This window comes from Gigantopelta aegis, chromosome 5 (genome assembly GCF_016097555.1).
Source record: "Gigantopelta aegis isolate Gae_Host chromosome 5, Gae_host_genome, whole genome shotgun sequence".
NCBI classification, from domain to species: domain Eukaryota; kingdom Metazoa; phylum Mollusca; class Gastropoda; order Neomphalida; family Peltospiridae; genus Gigantopelta; species Gigantopelta aegis.
The window spans coordinates 3,779,991-3,787,707 of NC_054703.1; positions in this window are offsets into that span (position 1 = coordinate 3,779,991).

Sequence of the window (7,717 nt, forward strand, 5' to 3'; positions counted from 1 at the left end):
TTTGACCTACATTTGTTTTCCAACTCTAAGCCTTATTTATTTCTGTCTCAAATTCCAAGAACAAAGAAACGACAAGTGTAATCGTAAATAGTAGGTTTAGTTAATGAGTTAAAAATATACATTACAAGTTCCTTAAGAATATAGCTATTATAAACAAGAACAAGTCTATTAACGAACAATGCACCCAGGAAAAGTCGCTAAAAAAAAACCGGATACACGTTTGGCCACTGGACCGTCAATACTTGAAAGTAACGTGCGGCTTGTAAAACGGTGCTTTTTATAATATGAATGGATCCTCTAAAATGTCTAAAAAACCCAAAACAGGGGTGCGTTATAGTCCGGACGGGAAAACAAAATTGTGTTACGTAACGCTGTTCAATACCCCCCCCCCCCCCCCGTTGTAATGCCACATAACGCTTGGACTTACATTATACCCCCACCCCCTAAGCGTTACGTAATAGTTGAATGGCCCCTAACCTTAACCCTAAAATTAATATAAAAGTAAATACATTTATTTTGTATATAATAGAAAGGGCGGGGACTGGGAATTCGAAAGTCTTCCCACAAGAATATTACAGCCTACCTGTCGTGTTCTGTCTCTGAAGCTGCTGGCATCTCGCTCTCGGCATTGGATTTGCTGGAGCCTGGTTTGGCTGTTTCAGGATTGAAAAAGTGAACAATCCTCGTGTTTGATGTGACTAGTGATGCTTCTTCCCATTCAGGTGACTGACGACTGCGGCCTCACCCATATTTCCGATATCAAATGTTTTTAAACACAACGTACATCGCGCTCTGTGACGATCAGGATCTGCTCCATCTTGACCTGATTTCGCGACCCAATCGTTGTACAGTTCCTTTGTTAACCACAGGTTACTGAACACACACTTTCCGGGCATTTTAAATGGAGTCAATAGGTGCAATGGTCATTCAAATCATAGATACATCAAACTCGCGGCAAAATCGTGATGATTTGCGCAATCGCAAGCGCAGATAGCCTGAGTTAATCTTTCGGGATCAGGCTAAAACGGAACCACTACCAAAACGGAACCATTTTCGTTGGCTAGGCTATAACGGCACCTCATTATATTGGCTAAAACGGGGCGTTGGGTCGGGGCTAAATATTGGTGAAACAAACCAGTTTTTCATACATTTTATTTACGGCAAGGACATAATTTTCCATAACTTTTCCATAGCCACGGTAACAAAACCTGATTTTCTAAAACTTTTAAGGTCCTGGAAAACACTGTGACGAATTTTTAAAACTTTCAAAGACTTTCCAAAACGCGTACGAACATCAGGGATTGTTTCGACTACCAAAACATGCGGCTGTATAAGACCACACATTTTTACACGGTTCACGTTATAAATAATAGTGAGAGTAGGATGATGGAAATACATAGTGAAAAGGTTTAAGGCCAGCTCATTTTGCCCGAATGTCTTATTCGAAGATTTGCTCCCTCACTAGGGGAGGGGGAAGTTGACCCACGCTGCCCCCCCCCCCCCCACCTACCCGCTGAGCCTAGTGGTGCACTCACTCTGGGTTGGAGCCGGTACTGGCATGAAAAATCTCCCATTGCCTCAGGTGGGATACGAACCCAGTACCTACCATCCAGAGTTTTAATGACTGTTAGTAACTTTTTTTTCTTTCTTATAATCATTTATTTAATTTTATTTATTTTACATTTTTTATTATATTTTTGTTTAATTTAATTTAATTTTATTTATATATTCAATTTTATTTATTTATAAATATTAAATGTTTAATTTGTGACGTTATTTACGTTTATGCATACCAAAAAGCGAATACATTTAAACGCGATTAGCAATTATTGACCGTCATTGGGGAAAACATCGTTGCCCTCGGTCAATATCAATTTATTCGGTCCATGATATTGGCCGAAATGTGGTCAATAATGAGGCTTCGAGGTGAAGTCAACGACAAGTGACGCCACGCGAAATAAGGGTTCTATGTGATAACTAGTCTAGCAAGTCGTTTTCGTACACAATTAAAGCGGCAGTATCCGGAATATTTTTTATTATTTAAGCATATAGAACAGAAAATCCAATTACGTTTGGTGCATATATGACGCCGCACTCCGCATTGGTTTCATTACGCTGGCTTATCCAGGTCAAAAACAAAGCCAGTATTTCGAAAGTGGGGCACTTTTGACGGGCTCCTGCCGATCTCGGTTTTCATTGGCTTATCACAAGTGTGGAATTCCCCAACAAGAGATCACGTGAGATTTCGCAATTTTTGAACAAATTTAACTGTCTTGATTGAGGGGTCGTCTCATTTCTCCAAAAATATTTATATCCATAGAGGTATGGTACAACGCCTTTCCAGGGGTCGGTGGGTGGGGGATTTGCCTAGAAATTTTGACAGTGGCCAGCTGTTGGCATACGCGTTACATGTAAGGGGGTGTTACTACTTACGTAACGCTCTAGGGGTAGAGGAAGAGGGTACTGTGTTCGATTTACGTAACATTTTTCAAGACTGTTATTTTTAAAAAGGTGTTTTTTGGAAATGCGCGGTCAGTCTAGGATCGATCCCTATCGGCGGGTATATAAAAGACCATGGTATGTGATATCCTGTCTGTGGGATGGTACATATAAAGGATCCCTTGCTAAAAAAAACAACAAATGTAGCGGGTTTCCAAGCCGCGTGTGCAGGGATTTCAGCGGGGTTGGGGTTATAGTTTATATGGGGCCATGCTCCCCCAGAAAATACATTTAAATTTGTTTTAAGCTTGGGCAAGTAAGGGTTTCGACCTCCAATACCGTCCCCCTGCACATGCACCCGATTCCTCTCTAAGATTATATGTCAAAATTACCAAATGTTAGACATCCAACAGCAGATGGAAGGAAGCATAGGATATGTTTTATTTAACGACGCACTCAACACATTTTATTTACGGTTGTATGGCGTCGGATGATTATTAAATCAATGTGCTCTAACTTTGATGTCGTTAACACACCCCCCCCCCCCCAATTTTACCCTTTCCAAACGAAAGAATATTTATTTGAATTTGTCGATTTTAACACGTAAAATTAAAAAGTGAAAACGTTCATTGTCTACTTTAGTATATTTTATTTAAAAATATATATACATGATTAATGTGTTACTAGTGTAACAGAAAAAAAATCAACCTCCACTGAGGGGATTTGAACCACGGACTCTCACTACGAGAGTCCAGCGCTCTACCAACTGAGTTAATAGGGAAATTCCCACTAGCTACTGCCAGTAGGAGCACTTTATACCAACACTACTACACTAGTATACAAACTAAATTTTGAAAGTTCTACTAACACTTATAAATATTAATTCTGAAATAGGAAGGTACGATTGTCGATAATACATTGTCAAGATCAAACCGGTTTTTACGAAAGACTCTAGTACCGTATAGAACCGACCGTTCTTCGTACAGAGCAAGATTTCTCTTTTAATTTTTTAAGACGAACCCTACAGTTTAAAATCTGCAAACGCACATGTTAACTAAAACTGACAACAGGCTGTCGTTTGTGCTTTGCCGAGCTATGGCGGCACAGGCGACGAATCAAGCATATACTTTTGACGATCTCAGTTCATAGCGAACACACATGAGTTTTTTAAAAGTGCATTTGTGCATGTATTTCATATTTGTACATGATGTTATAATATAGTAACAAGAGTATGTAACTTTAAAAATAAACAAATAACTTCAAAATACAACGTATTCAACTTGCATTAACTATGAAACGAAATAAACAATAATTAGAAACTGATCGAAATTTTGTTTTATTTCTTGTGTATTGTACCGTAGGTCTAAAATACGTAGGTATGGCTTGTACGTGTTGTATGTTTTTTCATGACTAACATTAATTCGGACCAACTGCAAAATGGAGTAAAATTATTATTTTGTATTAATATTTTTTTTCATAAGTGATAACTATTGTGATGTCTGTGAATTTACATAAAACTTTATTATGACTTTTTTAAACAAAGATATTTTGAAAATTTCCGTCAATGGTTTGGGTACCAGACGTTTCCTTTCCAAGCCAGTTCCTTCCCAACTATTTGTCGGTTCGCCCCTCCCTCCAATACGCTGGCGTAGCAAGGGGGGGGGGGAGGGGGCAGCTGCCTCCCACTTATCAGATATTTTGCTTTATAGTAGTGTAAAAGAGTAAATATAAAAGTGTGCCCCCACCACCACCACCACCCCCCCCCCCCCCCCCCCACACACACACTTTTTGGCACCTTCCTACGCCACTGCAATATTATGTTAGGCAGTAAAGATGACATTGAATAATATGCATGGGTGTTAGTGATCACATGACTTATTTTACCTATAAACGTTGTCATGTTTCATAATTTTGATTTTGGGGTTTTTTCCACACCAAACCCGACGAACTGACTTATTGTGTGTGTGTGTGGGGGGGGGGGGGGGGGGGGCGGGGCAAATTTTATTATCAGTCTTCAAACCTACCTGGATGCTGTGAAGAGCGGGGGGGTGGGGGGTGGGGGGGGTGCAAACAAATATAATACATGTAAATGGCAAAAATTATTCAGGGTGTGAACAGTCTTTAGGGCTACACAACCTGGATTCCTATTTTATCCTACCAGTAATTTAAAACAAAACAAAAACAACAATAACATCCCCTCCACCCAAATATTATTTTTAAAATGGTATTATTATATGCATGGTACACATGCATGTAAGGTTATATGGGCTATTCTTTCTGATGGGCAGCAAGCAATCTTTTATATATGCAGCATCCCACAGACAGCATGGTACATACCACAGCCTTTATTACACCAGCTGTGGAGCACTGGATAGAATGAAAAATAGCTCAATGGACCCATTGACGGAAATCGATCTTATATCTACCGCACATTAGGTGATTGCCTTACCACTGGGCTATGTCTTGGCCCTATATACAATATTGACAGGTTTCGCATTACAATTTGATTGGATTCATATTACAATTGGATATTCTTGCATTAATTAAGCAAATATTAATTGCAGGATTGATTAATTAAATTTGTTCTTATTTTTCACAAGTAGGCTTGACCTAAATAATGTAAAAGTGGTGAAAAAATAGCACACGCAAACTGATAATATCAGTGATAGAGATAGTGTGCCTTTAAGCAAAAAGAAAAAAATCATATCATCGTGTTATTACTATTTGATATTTTAGCATTTGATATTTTAGCATTACTTAAACTAAATGCTAACATAATCTACAGGAGAAAATAGTAAAATAAAAATTCAGTAGGACTTACATGTTTTATAATCTTCTGTCACAGGATTTGCGGTCTAAAAAACAACACTGACGGTTGACTTTCAAGTGCCATTTGTCTTATCTCATGGCAACGATCCGTGTTTTTTACAATATCTTGTCACTTGGAAAACTGTTTCCTTTTTCCGTGGTATTGAGGAACACACAAAAAAAAACCCCACAAAGAAGGCATTATTTATAGAACCTTTCACAAAATGATACAGCTGCAAAATCGTTTACTTGTTTTTCATAGTGTCACCTGGGACCCTGTTGTCGCGTAAAGCCACCAGTTGAGGAGTTGCATTCGCCATTGTTTTATTAGGCCATGAGAATGAAAGTTATAGATTTGCGTCCACCGCCCGCATACCGTGAAAGGTACCGCTGAAAATTTTCATAATTTGCACAAAAAAGGCACTTAATGATCATCACACAAATTCAAGTTCCAAATCGTCAATAGTGGTAATGTCTACGACGTCCTTTGCGCCAAAACTGCCATCTCCGTCATAAATTCTGATGTGTAGGCCAGTAGAGCATTGAATCCTCAAGCAGGAAGCAGTATATTCCAAACATTGAATCAGCGCATCGAATAGACCAAAGGAAAACTTCGGCTCTCGCACGGTGCATTTGCCGATTTCCCGTTGATTTCATGCGGTAAGTAATCTTCCATTGTGTCGAAGATGAAGCGGATACCTATCCTCAGTGCGAGGATTGCCTTGATCCACCAATCACTGAATCATATAGGCCCTAGCTAGCTAGTTAGAGCTCAATTAAAATGAAATTAAAATTGTTCAATAGTTTATATTCCACCTTCAAACATGTCAAAGACCTCATTGGGACTTGAATCTGCTATGGAAATAATAGATCAATAAAAATAATGAATAATGAAACATGAAAAAAAGCCTCATGTGTTTTTAAAATTGTTTGGACGCAGATCTGTAACTTTCATTCTCTCGGCCTTATATACTGTCATCCGTAAGACTCGTACATCCCTGCTTTGTTTATCAGAATTGAAATACGTCAACGCTTATAATTTAATGACGTCACGTAATCCTATGACGTTTTATTACATACCCATTAAATCTTACTATATAAATACAGCTCTGAATACAAGAATTGAATACAACTTTCCGTATTCAACTCAACTGCCGGACTATACCGTATTCAACGCTACTGTTTATAGCACATGGTTACCGGGAATGCCCTTCGCGATATGTAAACAAAGTTTGTGCTTGGTTTGTTTAAAATGTTATTTTGTGGAAAATTTGAACTGAAAACAGAAAAACGGTGACAAATATTTACAATTTAATGAGCGCGATACCAAAACTTGAGACGGGAACACTACTAACCAACGAGCTTTTAATCCACGATAGTTAAGGTCGACGACAGTGACTTTTTGGACCCTTGTTTTGGCTTCATTACATCGTATACAATTCTTATTCTTTTTCAATAAATAAAACATCTACAACCGTAATTTTGTGATATGATATATTTGACAAAAGGTACGTTTTATTTCTTTCATCTTTCAAAACTTCAAATTAATATTTTGTCCAGAATTATGAAAACCCCCAAAACAACGACCTGTAAACAGCGTTGTCTGCTTGTTATAGGAATTTGACAGGGGTCAAGGTTAGTAGACTAGTTTTTATTTTAATGTGGCGCAGCATTGTAATAATACCCCTAATTTTGAATTTAAATGACGTCAGTATTCCATTGACGTCACTTTGCATCTCCTTACAATAACCATAAACTGGGTACATGACGTTTCCTTTTCGGAAAAATTCCAATGTAAAATTGCTATTGAATTTTTTTTTTTTTTTAACATTACTAATGCACCTGGATTTGTTTGAACAAAATCTTGTGATTAAAAAATTGCACCTTTTACGAAATATGGATTTCTAGTGAAATTACGGTAAGATATGCTATATTTATTGTGTACGAAGCCAAAACAAGGGTTCGAAAAGTGACTGTCGTCGACTTCAGCAACAATGCCGTCGCATGCACCGTCTCCTCACGTAGAAAACTTGAATGAACTGTCAACCGGATTATTCAGTGGAGCGATGATTTATGGAGGCACATTTAATATAAACTTAAACTTTTCAGCAACGAATAATTCCATGAACATCAATAAAAGAAAACACACCGATGACGACTCAGACACTGAGTGAACAATTCTTGACATTTTTCTTCGTTGATAAAACTGGCACGCTGAAGGTTTTCTGACTTATTACGAGCAAATTAAATATTATATTGTTCGTGAATTTTAGCTATTACATTGTCTTTAAAAGGCATTTCAAACAATATCATTAAAATTATAGGTAACTTTTCACTCGTTCTTTCTTATTTCTGTTTATTGTTTAAATAGAACTATATTCCTATGTGTAATAATTGGTGGTTCTTCGGTCCGCGTAGTAACACAGCTGACCTAGTTGTGTAAATTTAGAAATCCCCGTCATTAGCTAGC